Source organism: Solanum stenotomum, chromosome 9 (genome assembly GCF_019186545.1).
Source record: "Solanum stenotomum isolate F172 chromosome 9, ASM1918654v1, whole genome shotgun sequence".
Classification (NCBI taxonomy): domain Eukaryota; kingdom Viridiplantae; phylum Streptophyta; class Magnoliopsida; order Solanales; family Solanaceae; genus Solanum; species Solanum stenotomum.
Window position 1 is genome coordinate 13,971,592 of NC_064290.1, and position 20,199 is coordinate 13,991,790.

The following is a 20,199-nucleotide window of genomic DNA, read 5'->3' on the forward strand; positions in this document are numbered from 1 at the left end:
TCTAATTTTACCAAAAGAGAGTGTTGAAACATTATTGTTCTTCAAATTTAGTTTTTAGAAATTCAAACGTGTAGATTCAAAATCTATTTTTCTATTTTGTGTATCAGATTTTGATACTTAGTGTTCGATTTTATTCAAGATTTATTCTAATTGTCACGATTCAAAAATGGACGTGATGACACTTGTTTATTTCCATCAAGACAAGTCAGCATCAATCCAACAAAAATGAAAGAAATGCGGAATACAGTAAAGCAAGAACAAGACAAAGGAGGAAAACATATTCATTCTATTAAAATCCCCAAAATCTAGTTGTCACATGTACAAGTCACTAATGAAAATACAAAATTCGAAAGATAAATACAAGTCTTAAATGTCTTTGCTTTTCAAGTAGAACAAAGCATGATAAAAGGAAAGAGGGTTCGTCAAGATGACAAGCAACTACCTCTCAAGTCCTTCAACGAGCCTCGAATGTCAAGAGAAGTAGAAGAAGATCACACAGGTCTGAACTCGAAACCTACACAAGTGTAGAAGCAATGGGTGAGTACCAAGAACACGACACTCAGCACGCAACCTAATAAACAAGACATCTAGCTAGAAATCGAATACTCCTTACACTTTAACCGAACCTCCTCAAACTACAACCTGCACATAAATCCACCCAACCTAGCAATTCTATTAAACACAGCTCACAAGGCCCAATATCCACAGTTTAATAGTCACAAACAATAATCACACGAATCAAGTAAGTCAACATCAATATCAAGTAGTTCAATCACACACAACAAGTACATCAATCTTAAGTAACAAGCAAGCCACGCATAAACATCAAATTCATCAAGTCACAATAATCAATCTCTTGCCAGAATCATTTCTCATCGGCATAACCATTTCCCATTGGCTTTATAGCAAATCACTTGTTGAAATCATTTCCCACCGGCTTTATATCAAATCACTAGTCGGAACCATTTCCCGTATATCAAGTCACTAGCCAGAACCATTTCTCATCGGCTTTATAAACACTTGCCGAAAATGACCTCGGCAGCACAACACTCGCCGGTAAAGACCTTGACATCACAACACTCGCAAGAAAAGACCTCGGCATCATAGATCATCACATGTCTCATCACGCTGTTCACAGTCAATGCACACAAGCAATATCACACCACACGAAAGAGACAACAATCCACACAATTCAAGTCTACATTCATGATTTCAAACATTTCATCAATCAATCAACAAGGGTCACAATAAGGCAATTCACATCATCATGTTCATCACATAGTCTTTTTCATTTCAACCCCTCTTTATTCATTAAGATGTATCAAGTGGACAATTAAACCCCTCACCTCATCTCCATTACTCCAACACACAAGCAACAAAGAAAGTACACGAATCCTACTAGAATACAAGGTTTAGTAGATCACTTGCCTTAAATCAATCAATATTCACTCCATAAGCTGAGTCTTTCCCTTCCAAATCACTGCCAAAGCCACACAATCTATACACAAGCAAGTATTCACAATAAATTTCCGAAAACAACAATACCCACATCAAATCTCTTAAGAAGTGGGTCAATCAACACAAAATTCAATTCCGAAAGTAAGGTTTGAATCCAAAATTTAACACTTGAAAACATTACTCAAGGCTCTAGGAATTCATTGGGGAAAATCATATCAAAAAAAGTACTTAAAATCAGTTCAAAATCTCCATTTTAGCTAAGAACTTGAGTTCTTAAAAAAAATCATCATTCACTAATCAAAATCTCATATTTTGATGTTTAAACCCATAAAAATCAAATGGAAATGAAGGTTTAGGATTATAGAAGCTTACCCAAATGATTTAGCACAAGAAAACCTTTCCAAAATCGCCACCAGGGATTCCCCAAGCTCAAAAATGGAAAATGAGGCTTAAACCCCGAAAATGGCAGGTCAAAACTTTCTCAGGTCTCGCAATTGAGCGAACCCCACAAAATTCTCAGGCATCGCAAAAGTGAACGACCTTCGCTAAATGAAGGTCGCTTAAGCGACAGGTCCTTCGCTTAAGTGACATGACCTTCACAAAAGCGAGCCCTGCAACCCTAGAAAACAGAGCCAACTCTCCAAACATCGATCCTCAGAATTCGTTTGGAACCCCGTGAACACAAACCACATATGAAAATCAAATATACTCGAAGTTCTGGACTCAATGAAATAGTCAAAACATGAATCTGAGGTCTCTATGACCCGACATCCGTGAAAACCACAAGAACCTAACTCAATGCTTGAAAGGCTAAAACAAGCTCGGGACCTCTCAAAAATTAACCAAGACCTTACATATGCCTAAAATTATCCCTTGAATCCAACGGAACTCTAGAAATTTCAATCCGAGCATCCAAACCCTGAATGACACCCAAAACCACTTTCTTAACAACTTAGCCTTACAAACTCAAAACTTACCAAATTCTCAACTTTTAACTCAAAGTTCAAAACTAACTTTTCTAAACTCAATCATAGAAGACTTGAGGTCAATCACGAAAGAGAAAAATGGTAAATTCACAAAACTTTTCAAAAATGACCTACCACGTCATTACACTAATCATAGTCAATCAAGAAATTGTGGTCGAGTTCAAAGGCCATCTTAGAATAATCTTTAAAATAAAAGACGAAAAATTAGTTTTTCTTTTATTTTTTTTGTTTTTTTTGTTAGTGTTATACTTAGATTTTATTAGAATTTATATTATGATTTAAAATGTAGAGGTCAATTTTTGTTTGAAATGTAACTTCATGCTTATTTTGTTATGATTTATGTTATGGTATTAAATATATATTCGATCTTAGTATGAAATGTAACTCATATCATATTGTTACATATGTTTTGTGATTTTTTTGCTAATTTGTTGATTAGCTACTTTGAATTAGATTTTTTTATTGTTTAAATTTGTTATTCAGTCGTGCATGTGTGGGTGGGGTGGTGCTATGTTTGTATGAGCTCTCCTTTTAAAATAAAATACAAGAAGATAAAAGATGAATTTGATATTGTGGGTTACATATTTATGTGTGAGGTTATAGTTAGATTAACAACTCAATATTATGGACTACTTATTTGAAGTATTTGGACACAAAAATTTATGTTCTATAAGTGACTGGATATCACTTGGGGTTATATGTGTATGTGTGTGCTTCTTTAGTCAATTTGTATTTGAGAAAAATGGCCCAAAGCATCCCCAAACTATTATCGAATTCTTAACTACACACTTATTCTTTACGGGGATCCCATCACCCCCTAACCTTTTAAAAGTGAAATATTTAACCCTCTACAAACTCAGGCCCAAATTTGTATTAGCTAGGTAGTAGTCAACACGTGTTGTCACGTAATATTACCCCTTTTTTATATATAAAAAATAATTATTCTTTTATATTTTAATTTTTTTGTGTTATATTTTCATCTTCTCCTTTTCTCTTTCTTTTCCATTCCTCCATTTCTTCTTCTTTGAAGGCTTCTGCAGATTTGACGACTACCGCTCTTCGACCTTCATCAAAATTATACTTGCTTGCCGAAATAAAGGTATCAGACTTACGGAGAGACTAGTATTGATTTAGATTTAACAATGTTGATATGAGAAACTCAATTGATGTTTACAATAATTTGAATAAATGGGTCTTCTTCATCAAATGATTTGTTACCCAATGATTTCTTTAATGAATTCTTCTCCATTAGTTGAATCTATTACTTAGTGAACTCCTTCATTAATGACTAGTCTAAAGTTCGATTCTTCCAACTTTCAATTTTGATTTTGAGCTACCAACAAATTTTCAAAGTGATGAAAAGTGGAGATATGATGAAAAATATGTGATTTGAATATGAGAATTGACTTAGTGATGAAAAGTTGATAAGGGTGGTGACCTGATGGTTGAGGTGAGAGCTATCACTGGTGTCTGGATCTGATGAAGAATAAGGGAAAAGATAAACGAAGGTAAAAAAATAGAAGGAAACATAATTTATTTATTTTAAAATAAATAGAATATTAATATGAAATAAATTAAACATTTATAAAGTTAATATTTTAATTATTTTTTTATCTCTCACTCTCCCAAAGAGAGTGAACTACACCTTTTTTGCCACATCAACATTTAGGAAGCAAATAATTCCACTTTAAAATAGTCCAAGGGGGTAATAGGACCCCCGTGAAGTATGAGTGGGTAGTTGAGAATTCAGGTATAGATTGGGAGGGGGTGGGGGGGGGGGGCTTTTGGCCATTTTCTCTTTGTATTTTAGTAGTTTTTCTTTTGGTAAGTAAAATTATTTTATTTACCAAAGAGCTTAATAGAAAAAAACCAGCCAAACTTGGACATGCAGTCCCAAATCTTGCTGAAACACAAACATAAACCATCCCTATCTACCTAATACTCTTATAATTCAGGGATGTACATTGAGTTCTTGCAGCCTACTAGCTAATCTAGGTTGCCGGGATCCCCTTCCATGAACCTCTTGTATGACTTGTCGAACAATACTTTTTGGTGTCCTTTGCTTCTTTTGAAATATTCTACCATTTCTTTCTCTCCACAACTAGTATAATGCTCTTACCATTATCATTTTGTATACCTGCATCTTACTGTTTTTCCCTTTCATGTTCCTCACTGCCTATCAAACTTCTTCCTGCCAGTTCATACTTTGTCTCTGTATACCTTGCCACCCCAATAGTTTACTCCATACCTTTTCAACATAAGAGCATTTGAAGAATAAATGATCAATATCTTCATCATCTGTCTGACAGAGTTAAACCCCATTGCGCCAACCTGTCTTTAGTTAGTAGCCTTCTATTCAGTGCAATATACAGTATAAACAGCCATTTAGGAGCTCCAAGGTTTTCCCATACCAGCTTCCTCCATTCCACTCTCTCCATACTGCCCCTCTCATCTGCTGATAGACCTCATTTATAGAATATTTATCCTTGTTAATCATATCATGTTCACTATAGATAGCTTCCTGGAGATATTTATGAACCTTCAAAATCCTCTGGACTATCCAAGATGTCTGCTTGACCTGCACATCCCACACAGAGTTCTGTTTTCCATAGTAACTATGCACTCATAATACCAATAGTTTGTTTTTTTTTCTTGCACAAGTTCCATTGTAACTTCCCAAGGGCAGCTTTGTTCCTGGTATAGATATCTAGGAAGTACAATCCTCCATTGGATTTGGGCCTGCATAGCTTCTCTCAAGCAATTAGTGCTTTTTTTGATGCATCAACACTTCTTGACCACAAAAACCTTTTGCATATAGATTCAATTGCTTGTATAATCTTCTTTGGCAAAACAAACACTTGAGCCCAAAAAATTTGTGCAGCAAACAAAACACTTTTGACTAATTGTGCTCTACCAGCATATGATAAAAAACTAGTAGTTCAGCTTGTGATCTTCCCCAATATTTTGTCAATGAGTGGTTTGCACTGCATTATGGATACTCTTTTGGTGCTTAAGGGTACGCCAAGATATCTAAAAGGTAGTTCCCCTTTAGCAAATTTCAGCTCCTACACTATCTGTTCTTGATCATTCATTTTCACCCTCCAAAGTATATACTACTCCTATCAACATTTGCCACCAATCCTGGGAAAACACTTGAAAACACTCATACAGACATTTGACAGATTTAACATCTCCCCTATAAAATAGTAAAAGATCATCAGCAAAGCTTAGTTGAATTATCTTTTGCTTTTTGCATTTAGGATGATAATGGAAGCTAGGATTGGTATGTAGTGTTTTCAATACTCTTGTGAGGTATTCCATGGCTAGAACAAACATGAATGGTGATAGAGAATTACCCTGTCTAACCCTTTTCCTTGCCTTAAAAGGTTTAGTTGCTTTCCCATTAATCCTGATAGAATATGTAACAGTGGTAACACACTGCATTATCCACCTGACTACCACTGCTGGAAATTTAAGTTCCCAAAGCATACTTTCCAAGAAACTCCACTCTAGTGAATCATAGGCTTTCTTTGTAACACCCCGGAATTTAGTGAGTTGAACTAGTGAGTTCTAGAGCCTTTGGTAAGAGTTTTGGATTGTCGTATGAGGATTAAAATCAAAAGAAATGGTTCCCATACTTAGAATAGGGGTTTTAGGGGTTAAACGTCTGGGTACGACCCTTCCCCCCCCAATGGTTCCCATATTTAGAATAGGGATTTTAAGGGTTAAACGTTTGGGTACGAACTCCCCCTCCCCCAAGGACCACCGAAGGGGTCCTTGAGGAGGACCCCAAAACAGTCCCCGAAATAGAATTTTGGTGACATACGGATGGCCATCTACGGCCAAAAGATCAGTCCACACCCCGTAGGTCATGGGCGTAGGTCAAGGCCTGAGTTTCCTGCAACATTTAGGCCTCAGACCCCAACCACGAGACCAAACCATGGATAGTAGTCCCATCCACGGTCCGTGGATGGGTGGGCGTGAGTCATGAGCATTTTTCAGCTTTTAGTTTTTAGTTGAGTGTTTAGGGGTTAAGTTAGTTATTAATTAGGGGTTAATGTAGGTCGGTTAATAGGTTATTTAACCACTTATATAATCTTAAATGAACCCTAAACTAATCATTAGAACTCATTCATCTAAAGACCCCAAAACTCACTCCAAAAAAATAAAAAAAAATCATCTAAGAAGAGGGCAGCAACTTAGGGATATTTTCCCCATTGGTTCAAGCTTTGTTTAGGTCTTTGATTGAAGGTATGTGAAACTTAATCATCCGTGGGTTCTTCCACCCATGGAGCCCCCATATTTTCCCCACTTTTGAAATCAAAAACCCAATTCTAGCTAGAGTTGCGCTTGCATTCTGGGTAGGGTTTGGATGTGATTCCAATCTAGTGGATAACATCCAATTATGATTGAATTAGCATTAATTTAATGATATTATGATGATTTCATGTGATTTCTATGGTAAACCCTAATCTAAATTGATGAATGTGATAATTGTGGGTTGATGCCATTAGAGGTGAAATTGAAGGTTCATGAATGATCTTCCTAAATCAATGTTGTGTGTAGTAATTGATCAAGATTAGGAATACCTAGACATGAATTGAACTAGGCTCTATACCACATGATTGATCTTGACTTGTAAAGATGAAATTGAACCTTTAAGGCAAATTATGACTAAAATCACCTAGTATTAAAGAATGTGATTGAATGTCTTGTAATCTAGGTTCATAATATGCTTCCATGATGTAGAGTCATTGAGAATGAGGAGTCATAGTGATGAATGATGATCATTAGGGCTTAAGAAAGAAGCTAATATGATCAACTTTAGATCCTAAGGCTTTGAGAGTAACATCTACATATTAATCCAAGGCTAATTAATAGAATTGTGTTGAGAGACCTTTACCTACCTAGATCACCTTATGAATCATAGATGGTAGGAAGTGATAGAATTACTTAGGCCATGATGATATCCTTGTCTAATGAAGAATTCTAGACATGATGCTAAAGTATAAATATAAAATTAATATGAAAGACTTCTCACATAGTAATGGTTTTAGGGTTGAAGGACTTCTCCTAACTAATTGAACCAAAGGCTAGCAAGCCTTTATACCTAGGTCATGGACGGTGATAGTTGCTCCCACATGGTCTAAAAATGGTATTAGCATGGATTGGTTGTCAAGAACATCTTTCCATAAACATGAGTCAAAGTAGAGACTTAATGATTATCTTGTGGGATTTATGCCTAGCACCGAGTGGATATTGAAATGAGATGGAGGTTCCCACCTAGTTGAGTTTGGGCTTTCATGGAGGTTCTCACCTAGTTTAGTTTGGGCTTCCCGCATGGGATATCTCACCTAGAAGAGTATTGATTTCCCCAAGTGTGTCTCATGAGATGGAAGCCTCACCTAGTGGAGTTTGGGTTTCTAGTAGAAATCTCTGTATCCCATAACTACATGCCCCATAGGAAGTTAGCTAATAGATCTAACTAAGCTAACAAACCGGTCCTACCTTGGCAAGTGGACCAACCTTTAATGGTGTGGGTAACACCATTGGAGATTATGTGATAACTCATATGTTCTCATGTCGGTTAAGGCTATATCCCAATTAAACAAGATTGGTAATGAACTAAGATTGTGCTCAATGTAGCATCTCCTAGAGTTCAAACCTCATGGGCTAAAATTATGCATACAGTAGCATCTCCTAGAGTCCAATGTAAGTAATGGTCTAAGATTATGCTTGAAGGAACATTTCATAGGGATCAAACTAAATGAAATAAGAGTATGCTTTAAGTAGTATCTCCTAGAGTTCAAATATGATGAACTAAGATATACCTAGGGTAGTATATCCTAGGGTTCAACCTTAATGAACTAAGATGTACTTAATATAGTATATCCTAGGGTTCTAAGTAATGAGGGACTAAGACAAGTTAATGAAGGACCTCATAATGTTCAAGAGTATAAATGGACTTAAATATGCTTAAGTAATGCCTCCTAGAGTCCATAATAATAATGAACCTAGACATGCTAAAATAAGTATCTCATAGGGTCCAATTTTATAATAAACTAAGATTATGATTTAAGTAGCATCTCCAAGAGTTCAAGTCTAATGAACTTAGATTATGCTTTGAGTAGCATTTCCTAGAGTTCCAACATGGTGAACTAAAATGTACCTAGGATAGTATCTCTTAGGGTTCAAAACAAGAAGGAACTAATATAGACTTAGTAAAGTGTCTCCTAGGGTCCCCATGCCTTAAAAGAGGGCTAGTCTCTAATTAAGGAACATAAGTATGATGACCTAAAGAAGTACTTAGTATGAGTAGTAGTATGGGATGCTACTCATACCTTGCACAAGTATGACTAAAGGTTACCTTATGAGTGTTGTCTTACATGAGTGATACTTGATGGATTGTTGCTATAAATGCCTTCCAAGATAGGATTGACTAGAAGTGATAATTCCTTTGTCTACGTGAAGTAAGTCATAGTGATACCAAAGGAGGATGAATATGACTAGGATGACTTCAAGGTGATGCTTAGTGTGAAAGGTAGTATGAGATGCCTTTTATGCATTGCACAAGTGTGCCTTGAGGTTACTTAGGAGTATGGTACCCTTAGGGGTCGTTTGGTTTGAATACAAGTTATGTTGGGATTAGTTATTCTGGCATTATTTCTTATTGAGTGTTTGGTTTGTTGTATTAAAAATAATAATCATTGCATACAACCTAAAAATAAGTGGTTTGATTACAAAAATACCCTCTTATTTAGCTTTTTGTATATTTTTTTGGTAGAGTTTTAGTTAAAACCAAATTTAACTACTCAATCCATCCAACATAGAAAATCCACCAGTTACCCATTTTAAAACTAAATCCAACCTATCCACATAATATTTCTGCACACATTATGGAAGGCAATGGATCATATTAAGAGACAATTTCATTAGTTTGACTTAATAGGCATTTGTGTTTAACTTTTTTTTCCCCAAACTAAGTGGGAGTTATTTATTCCATCAAAAGAGTGCATATGGGCAAACCCACGTACAAAAAGGCCTTTTGGCAGCCAACAGAAAAGGCCTCAACTTACAAAAAAATTTGATTTGTCATACCTAATTCTAATACTAGGCATTTGCATTTTTTCTAATTGATATGAGCCTACTGCTAGCTTAGGGATATCCATCCAATCGTGATACATATGAGCTTCATTAGAAATAACAACACGTTTAGCTAATGCATCTGCAACTTGATTAGCTTCCCTGTAACAATTATTTACTTCACAATTCATCTTAGCAACAACTTGTATGATGTCTTCCACAACACCTTTGATTTTCAAGTTGGTGGCTTGTCCATTCCTTACCTTATCAACCACCAATTTTGAGTCTAATTCAAGATAGCAATTGTGAAATCCTTGTTGCAAACACCATAGGATTCCGAATCTAGCCGCCAAAGCTTCTGCGAGATTGTTACTAGAGCATGAAGAAGGAATGGAGAAGGCCATAATCATCCTTCCTGTATGATCTCTAACGATCCCTCCTAAACCTGCATTGCCAGAAGAGAAACTTCCATCAATATTTATTTTAACACAATTAATATTGGGTGTGTTCCAGTGGACAATCTTCCACTTCGGATATGGTCTTAAGCTTTCCACCTTGTTTAGAAGATCTCTCCAAGAATTACCAATCTCAAAAGAGGGAAAAGTCATTCTCAAAGACATTTTCAAATTCCACCATACATGATTTTCCATGGCTCTATACCACATCTTCTTTTGATCCCCATATTTACAAGCACATCTATGTTTCCAAATTTCCCAGAAAATCAAGATAGGTAGAGTATGGATAATCACATTATGTATGGAATTATGAGTTTGTACATTCCACCAAGTCTTTAGAAGATTAAAAGTAGATGAGGCCCTCGTATCAATGCCCAAAGGGCCTCCAAATTTTTTCCATAAGTAGCTAGCAACATCACTATCCAAGAATACATGGTTAATGGTCTCAGTTTTCATATTCTTACAACAAACACAATTAGAATCAATGTTATCGACAAATCTGCCAATAGTGTCATAGAAAGGAAGTTTATTTTGTACCAATCTCCATGTCAAGAATGTCATTTCGAAAGGAATTTTTCCATGCCAAATCTTGTTTTTCATATCATTCTTTTCCCTAGTATTAATACAATCAACATATGCACTTTTAGTAGTAAAATGTCCATCTTCACTGGGAATCCAAATAGCATAATCCGACTGATTTGGATCACCTATAGGGATGCTCACAATCTGATTTACAACTTGAGGAGGAAGTATGTCTGATAGCTTATCAAAGTCCCACTCTCCCTCGTGAATGAAGTCTTTAACCTTGTCCTTGTTATAATGAGAAGGTGGTGGGAGAATATTAGATAGGGCACCACTTCCCATCCAATCATCAAAATATTCCTGTTTCTTTTTTTCGATGTACAGAGGACATCCAAGATAGGTGAAAGGAAAACACTTATGTTTGAACATTAATGAAAATTCTATCCAACCGCATCTATACTCTCTTTTTAGGACAACGATTATTACACCATGTATAGGTAGACCCCATATAACTAGCATCAATAACACCACAATAATCCATACAATAGATAATATCAGTAACACCACAATAATCCATACAAGAGATAATATCAGTAACACCACAATAATCCATACAAGAACAATCTTTTTACAAAATTTACAAAAACCCTAAAACATAACATTCAGATTTTTTTTTGATTTCTTCCATCAAGTAGAAAAGATGAGTGTATCCAAATTATTATGCAACAGATCAGAGAATTATTAATGATGACAAAGAAAGAAAAGAGAAACAAATTCTGAAATTTTTTTTTAACCTTGTTAGAAACTTGAAAGTTGAAGGTTATTGGTAAAGAAGTTCTTCAATCACCCATCTATGGCTTCAATCGAAAATGAAAAGTTGAGTGTACCCAAACGAAAGAGTGATTCTTACTGCAATGAAGAAGAGAAGAAACATGGAAGCTAAGACCAAAGCGGCGTTGTGAAAGCTTATCAATGAAAAGTTGAGTGTACCCAAAAGGTTTGAAGGGTAGTTTTGTCATTTAATAAATTTATCCCATCACAAATTGTGATGGGATTAATATACCACCCTTTTGGAGGGATAACTTATCCTAGTACTATTTATTAATCCCAGGATAAGTTATCCCAAACTTCCCAACCAAATACTCAATTAAGTACCACTAAGGCTTTATCCCAGGACTATTTGTAGCTATCCTTCACACCAAACAACCCCTTATGGTAGAAAGGTTTAAGACTTAACTATGCCTATAAACCATGATTAGGATGACCAAAAAGGGATACTTGGCTTGGGTGGTATTATGAGATGCTATTCTTACTTTGCACATGTATGCTTTTGAGGTTACTTGAGAATGGTTCTATTATGGTATTTATGACCAAGAGTCAATTGTGCTTATATTATTATGACTTATCTCCTATGCTCATTAACTATGTCTTATGTTGACTTATGTTTATATAATGCTTATAGTGGAGATTTTGCTATTGACTATGATGATTATGTTATTATCTCTTATGCTTATGTCTTATGTTGACTAACCATTTTGAGATGCTCTTATGATGTTGTGCTAGCTTCCATACTTGGTACATTTTGTACTAACGCATATTGCCTACATTCTAATCAAATGTAGGGTTGAGGAGATTGAGTTGCTTTGAAGGCTAGGTTTCCGAGGATCTAGAAGAGTTGAAGATTTTGGTGAGGCCTCATAGCTTCGAGGACAAAACTCACCTTACCTTTATGTCTTTTATTTTCATGTTAAGACTATTGCATGGGCTGTGTCCCAAGAGCTTATTTTAAAAAGTTGTATTAGATGGTTTGAGACAATGTGTAGAAAGTCTTCCGTTTGCTTTTATGAAAAATGACTTCGATTGTAAAAGTTTTAAATTTTCCCATATTTTCTATTATCTTATGTTCAGGATATGCTAAGAGTTTGTATGCTACCCCTTCGGGGTCAACTACGCCATGTTACGTCTAGTGGTACCCCTGGGTCGTGACATTCTTCATATCCACTTTCACCATACACCTTGCTTATATGCCTTTCTTGCCATACCTTTCTACCAACTCATGGCTCAAAATTATGTTATCACTAATAGCTCTACCTGATTGATTGTCATCTACAATTGAACTCATCCTCTTCTGCAGCCTTTTAGTAATGACCTTTGATATGATTTTATCTACTGTTGTGCAGCAAGAGATAGGTCTATATTCTCCAATTCTTGTGGGATGATCCACTTTGGGTATTAAAGTAACAGATGTGCAATTTATAGGTGTATACATTACCCCTGTCTCAAAAAACTTCAGCACTGCATTTGTGATTTCTTCTCCCACTACTAGCCAGGCCTTTTTAAAGAAATGGGCATTAAAACAACCATATCCAGGAGCTTTCAGATCACTGATATCCTTTAGGGCTAATTCTACTTCCTCTTTTGTATTTTAGTAGTTACTTGTACTTAATTATTAACATAAATTTTTATATTCTATTAGTGACTGAATTTCTGTTTGGGGTTAAAGGTATCTATGTGTGTGCTTTTTTAATCAATTGTATTTCATTAATGACTTCTACTTAATTATTGTTAATGTTTACGCATATAAATATGAGTGGAGTTACATTCATTATATTTTGAAGTTGTATCATAGCGGACCTTTTTGTATGAAGGTGAAGAAGAAAGATATGTGGGTGAATTAGTGAGTGAATATATGAATATTGATGTGAATACAATATCATACTTTGAGATTAAAAACTATATTAAACAATTAGGGTGTATCCCGAATTGCAAATTTGGTACCCCGACCACCTAACAATTGCATCTTAGGAGATATTGACAACTTTTAATAAAGTTGGAACCACTAAAAATAATGCTAGTGAAAACATTGGAGATAATGAAGTAGATGAGGTTGCTTTTAATGGGGTAGGTGTATATCTAAATACTACCTTAAATGTTTCATCAGATCCAACAACTCCAAATAATGGTTCATCAGATTCTAAATATATTGATTACTCTTTAAAAAGGACATGATAAGTCAACCAATGATAGTGATGCTTCTAAAAATAATGAATCATATTATGCAATGCTTGTAGCTATGAAACTTTATATATATATGTGTGTGTGTGTGATAGTTGTCTTGAGGAAGGTGAAAAATTGAGGTTCAAACTACCTAAAACAAAAAGGAAAAATCATACCACAAATAGTATTAGATTTGATCTCAACAGTACAAAATTTTTGTGGCAATTGAGTACGATTTTTGAAAATGTGAAAAAGTTCAGATTGACTGTCACTAAGTATGCAATTTAGAAAAGGGTTCAAATTGAGTAGTATGTGAATGAGCCAACTAAAGTAAGGGTGAGATGTTGCAAGGAAAATTGCAAATGACTATTGTATGTCAGTCTTGAAACTACTACAACTAATAACTTTGTTATTAGAATATACATTTCAGTATATCTATGTGAGAGAACCTCTAGAAATTACTTGTGCAATTCCTCACTAGTATTTTTAAAAATAGAGTAATTGAACAATCAAATATCAAAGTGTTCAAGTTGTAAGAGTTAATCAGGAAGAAGTATAATGTGAATATTGACACCACTGGCGTACACATTATTTTTTTTCTAAGCGGTGTCACCATTAAGTGACAAGAATGACTCAAAAAGAAAATCGATGAAGCTTTTGCTTTAGGCCTTCAAAAATTTGAGGGCCCCATTAATAGTGAACTTTATGAAATAATATTTTTCTTAAAATTATAAAAATTTGATTAAATTATTTTTTTTAAAAAATTGCCTACTCTTTAAATGCAAAGTTAGTGAGAATTAAGGAGCATAAAATGAATTATTTTGGTTAATTCCACTCCCCTTTTTTAATTCATCTTTGTTGCAGTTTATAGAATCCTCCATTTAGTAGTTTATTTCTTGAAATGTATTTAGCTTGAAAACATTTCTCAAAATTTTATGATCAGTAATTTTTTATAGGGAGAGTCTTCTGCAAAAAAAAATGTGTGAGCTGGTGGCGAATTGACGATGCACGGGAGGAATGTAAGTTCCAAATTCTACTTTTATGAACTACAATATTGATTTTTAAAACAACCCTACGACTATTTCAAGTGCATGTGTTCTTTAATCTTTAACTTGCTTCCATTCAATTGTTATTAGATTAAGTCCACAGAATATTTGTCTCTTCAGTTTCATAAAGCAGTTGTCAGTTTTTCAGCTTTTTCTCTTTGGAAACTATTTCCCTTTTCTTTTTCAAAATTTTCCCAGACTACTTGATTGGATGAATAGGAAAGTTCTCAATCTATCTATCAGGTCGAAATCAAATGAACTTTCTGTTAAGAACTCCCAATATGGGAAAAGTGTAAGAGCAATGGGGCAGTTAAGTTTGTTTTCAATTTGAAGCTGAAGTGCCAAAAAGCAAAAAGCAATACTGCAAGAAAGGATCTATGCCTATTCCTACTTCTGATGTAAGTGCTTAAAAGTTGAAACTGAAGAAAGTTAGAGAGCTATGAAACCAATGGTTGGTAATATAGAAGATTTTCATTGGAGTGTGTAGTAGTCATATTCATCACAGTTCAGATTGTTGACTTATGTATTTGAACATTTGGAGAAGAGAGCTTAAAAGTGACATGCAAGAAGGAAGAAATAAAGTTAAACTGGAAATAAACTTGTGTAGTCTCTTTCGGTTTGATAACGGGATTTCATTTACTTTGTACTATGTTGTTGTTTTTTAGATGAGAACACACAAATGTATAATAGCACATCCCCTAAATCAACACTACTTTTTTAAGGGAAACTAATTAGTTTGCTCTATGCTATTCTTGTTTGTCTCTATAAACATATATTGACTTCGAGGAAGTTTTATGTTGTGCTTGATTGGTGGGACATCACAATTGATAACTTCTTCTCAGTTGGGAAAAACTTGATCCATATAGTTGTGTTTCTTATGCAATCATTGTTCTTCGTGAAACTTACAAGATGACTGATTTATTACTCCAAAATATTGTTTTAGTTTACTCTTTTAAAATCTTCATTCTTTTAAAGTGCATCTTCTTTCTCCAGGTTGTATGTGTTTTACTCGAAAAATAAAATAAAAGAAAAATGACTAACTTTTCGAAAAATCGATTAAACTTATGATTTAAGAGAAATCGAATTTCCAAAAGGTCAAAGTCGCCACTTAATTTTTTAGTAAAAAATCAAGAAAAAATCCTAAGTTTTCAAAAGATTTAAACAGATAAAATCACTTGAAAATAAAAGGGTTCGAAGTTCAATGTACATTCCGAGAAGGTGTTAGGCCCTCGGAATGTCCACTAACTTGCGGTTGGCCGGCGATTTGACTAAAATGACTAATTTTAGAAAAAAAAAACAAATAATAATAATAATAATAATAATAATAATAATAATAAATTAAGTAATAAAATCCATATTTTATGGGAAGAGAGATAAACTAAAGGGAAATTTATTTTATTTTATTTTATTTTATTTTAAAAGGTAATCAATTCATATGTTGTAAGACAACTAAAATAAAATAAAACTAAGTAATAGATAAGAATATGAATATTTAAATTTGAACGTAATGGCTATCTTTTGGGAATTAATTAAGTTAAAACCAAATCACATAAAAGGGTTAGAGAGTTAATACAATCAAATACACAATAGCAATAACAAGAGGTGTAAATTTCATATATGACATATATTGTAGTACTATTTTCAGGCTATAGCAGTAGATTTAGACTTTCAAGCTATAGCATTAAAAATTTCAGGTTATAACAAATTCACAAATAAAAGAAATATTTTTATTAATTCGAAAAAAGTAAAACAAAAAAAAAGATAAACGAAAATTAAATAAAAAAATGGAATTATAGATAGTAAAGTAAAAAACTGAAAGTGTGGCTTGTAATTTAATTTGAAATTTATTGTAGATAATTAATGATTAGCATGAAATAAGGGATTCAAACAAATTAACAATATTTTTTTATCCTTAGTTCACTCAAAATCAGTTAAGATAAACTAAAAAATCAGATCATATCATTTTTTTTTTGTAGATAATTAATAAATAGCACGAATTAAGGGATTTAAACTAATTAAGATTATTTAGTATCCTTAATTCACTCAAATCAGTTAAAATCAAATAAAAATTTAGATTTTATCTTCTTCTTTTTTCAACGTTTCTCTCTCTTCAATTTGCAACAAAAAAATTCAACGTTTCTCTCTTCAATTTTCAACAAAAAAAATCCCACATTCGAGTAATTGAAGTTTTTTTCATCTTTGAAAACTCTCGATTTTGTTGTGATGGACAACTACATATCAATTTTAATCAAACATGGTGATAGATGGGATCCTTCGGGTTAGTATTTATTATTGTTTAACGTTTGTTTTAGAAAGTTAGCGGAATGAAACAAAAATGATCAAACTGTCGATCAATTGAAGGTGGAGTCATATTTTGTTAACTGTTGATATCATATTATGTTTACTGTTGTGAAATGTAAAAAATTTAGTGTTTTTTTTTTGTTTATTTGTTTATTTTGTATATGGTTGTTGTTTTGGAAATTATAAATTTAATGTGATTTTATGAATAAATTTGATAGAATAAATTAAATGAAATTTGTATGAAAGTGTGCTAATTATTCTATTAAAATAATTTAATTATAATGTTGACAAATTTATGAAAATTTATTTTATTTGATAATGAATTTGATAGTATAAGTTGAATGAATTATGTATGAAAAGTGTGTTAAGAAATATGTAAAAAAAAATTGGAATTCTTGACGAAGTGTATTACAAGTGTTTTAAATTGGTATTAAATGTGAAATTGTTGAGTTTATATTAGTTTTGTTATTTCTGTATAAAGTTGGGTGACAGTAATTAATTATTTGGGACGAGAAATGTATATAGTTTGAATGAATAATCGTTTTGTATGAATGTGTATTCAATGAGTATGAAAATGTATAAATTTGGTATGAATGATGATTGTTGTATGAAATGTGTATTAAGTGAGTATTAAATGTGAAATATTATGTTTTGTAATGTACTGTCTGAATGATATTTATATGAAAAAATAATGACGAGTGTGTATAATTTTGTTGTTATTATAATGATTTTTATGGATGAATTTTGTATTGTCTTTGGAATGAAAAGTTAATATTATTTAACATATTTCTAATTGATTTGTATAATGTTAGACTAATTGTTTTTTTTTTTAATGAAACAGAGAATTATGTTGATTTTCAGATGAAATAAATTATATATGAAAGAGGGTTGCTGATGTGAAATTCAAAAGGTCCAAAGTTACTTGCAGTAGATGTTGTCAAGTTGGCCACAACATGAAGCATGTTCAAATTATTCTGTGCAAAACTAATGACAGTTTATTTGTTTAGACTATATATAATTTTTATTTTATTTTGTCGTTTAGATTAATGTTTTGTTTTGATNATTATCCTGTGCAAAACTAATGACAGTTTATTTGTTTAGACTATATATAATTTTTATTTTATTTTGTCGTTTAGATTAATGTTTTGTTTTGATATGAAACATAATTGGTTTGAAGTGTATTATAAAATTAGTGTTTAATATACCGTTCATTCTTTATACACTGTTCATTCATTAATCATACAGATTGCATACTGTTAAAAATAAAATTTATTCCAGCTTAATACATAAGATAGTGTAAATATTAGTGATAATTATAAAAGGTAATTATGGTATCCTGAGAATTTAATTTAATGTAAGTTTACATGAATATTAATTTGGTTTTCAACTGGTGTCCTACTATAAATAAATTTAAAACAAATTGCAGTTAGTGTTTCATTCCCACACTAACTTCAGTTAGTGTCATACACATATTAATCAAAATTTCATACACGTTTTATCCAAACAACATGTATAAAAATTGATAAATTCATATAATCACACAATTTATACCATTTGTCTATCAATATTATATCACAATTCTTACAATATCCAACAATAAAATATTAAACTCATAGACATACACGTATTAATCCGATTTCATACACGTTTCATCCAAAAACATGTTTAGAATATAAAGTAAGAATAATGTGATTTTTTTTAAAGAAAAAATCAGTAGTTTGACAAATCATACCATTTTCATACCAATTTAATAATTTATACAATAAACACAGTTAATAGACAATCACACCAATGTTAAAACGCAATTCATACCATTTGTATACCATTATTATATCACAATTCATAAAATTTTCAAAATCAAAACATTTAAGCGTAGTCATACACATATTAATTAGATTTCATACAGATTTCATCCAATAAATGTACAAATGTACAGTTTGGAAACACACTGATATTTTCAAAATAGTATCTTGAAATTGTAATAGGCAATCAGTAATTCATATGTAAACGGTATCTGCCTGAAAAAAAACATATGATATTATATATCATCAAATACTTAAACACAAAAAAATTGTCCAAAAGTTTAAAAAAAATAACTTTTTGTTGTTCTTCTTGTTGATGGTTTTGAAGATGCTCCAACTTCTACATTTGTTTTTTTTTTTCTTTTTGATTTCAGTAATAAAATCAAAATCGGAATCAGAAGGGGTTTCAACAATTTTCCCCTTCCTCTTCTTCCCCTTTTGATTTGCAGGGGTGACCTTTTTTTTTCTTCATTTTTTCTCTCTTTGTCGCTTCTTCAACTTAGATGAACCATCTGTCGCCGGATTTTCAACCATTTTAGGCGGGGAAGGGGGGGGGGGGGGNGGGGTTTGAGTTAATATATTAAAATTTGAAACATAAACATCATCATTTGATGTTCCTTCACCCAATCTGTGACTCTTTTGAGGCGTTTCAATGGGTTTCTTAGACATAATTTTGTTGGAAAAAAAATTGGACGAAAGATTGAATGTTGGTGTAGTTGGCTGGTGAAAAAAATGGGAGAGAAGAAGGTGAGAGTGGGGTGATAACGTGTATAGTTGGATATGCTGCTGGCGGAGAAAACCAGAGAAGAGAGAGATGGGGGGGGGGGGCTGATTGAGAGGAGAGGAAGAGAATGAAAAATGAAAATTAGGGGTTTGGATCTTCTTAGGTTAAAAATAGGAAGGTTAGGGGATTTGAGCTTGACCGTTAATTTTAGAAGGGATGAGGGGCTAGGATTCGATCTAGGATTTAATTTAAAGATGGACGGATAAGATTAAAGTGAATAGGTCTTGAGAGTTAAGTTGGAATGGCTAAAATTGGAATAAAAATTGGCTAGAATTGAAATGAAGGTGGCTCTAATTGAAATAAAATTGGATTTGAATAAGCTGGAATTGAAATGAATTAGAATAGAATAGGCTAACAATTAAATGATTTTGAGGAAATTTGAAGAAATGCTATCCAATTAAAATACTATAAAATATTATAATTAAAATTATTTAAACATTTGAATTATTTCGAGTTTTACTAGTAATTTAAAAATATTTTAATAGTATTTACAATAAATTTTATAAAGCATGCATACTAAATATATAAGTTTTTAGGCAAAATCGATTAAAATTTAAAAATTCAACATATTTTTAAAAATACATATTTAATCGAATAGCATTTCCAAAATTGCTAAAGGTCGATCAAAATTGGATGTCAACACTTTCTATTGGTTAAAGTAAATTCCAACCCACCAGATTTTCTCCTACCCAACGACCCGACCCATATTGACATCCCTGACCCAAACCCAATTAAAAAGATCCATCATAAATAAAAAAAATTGAA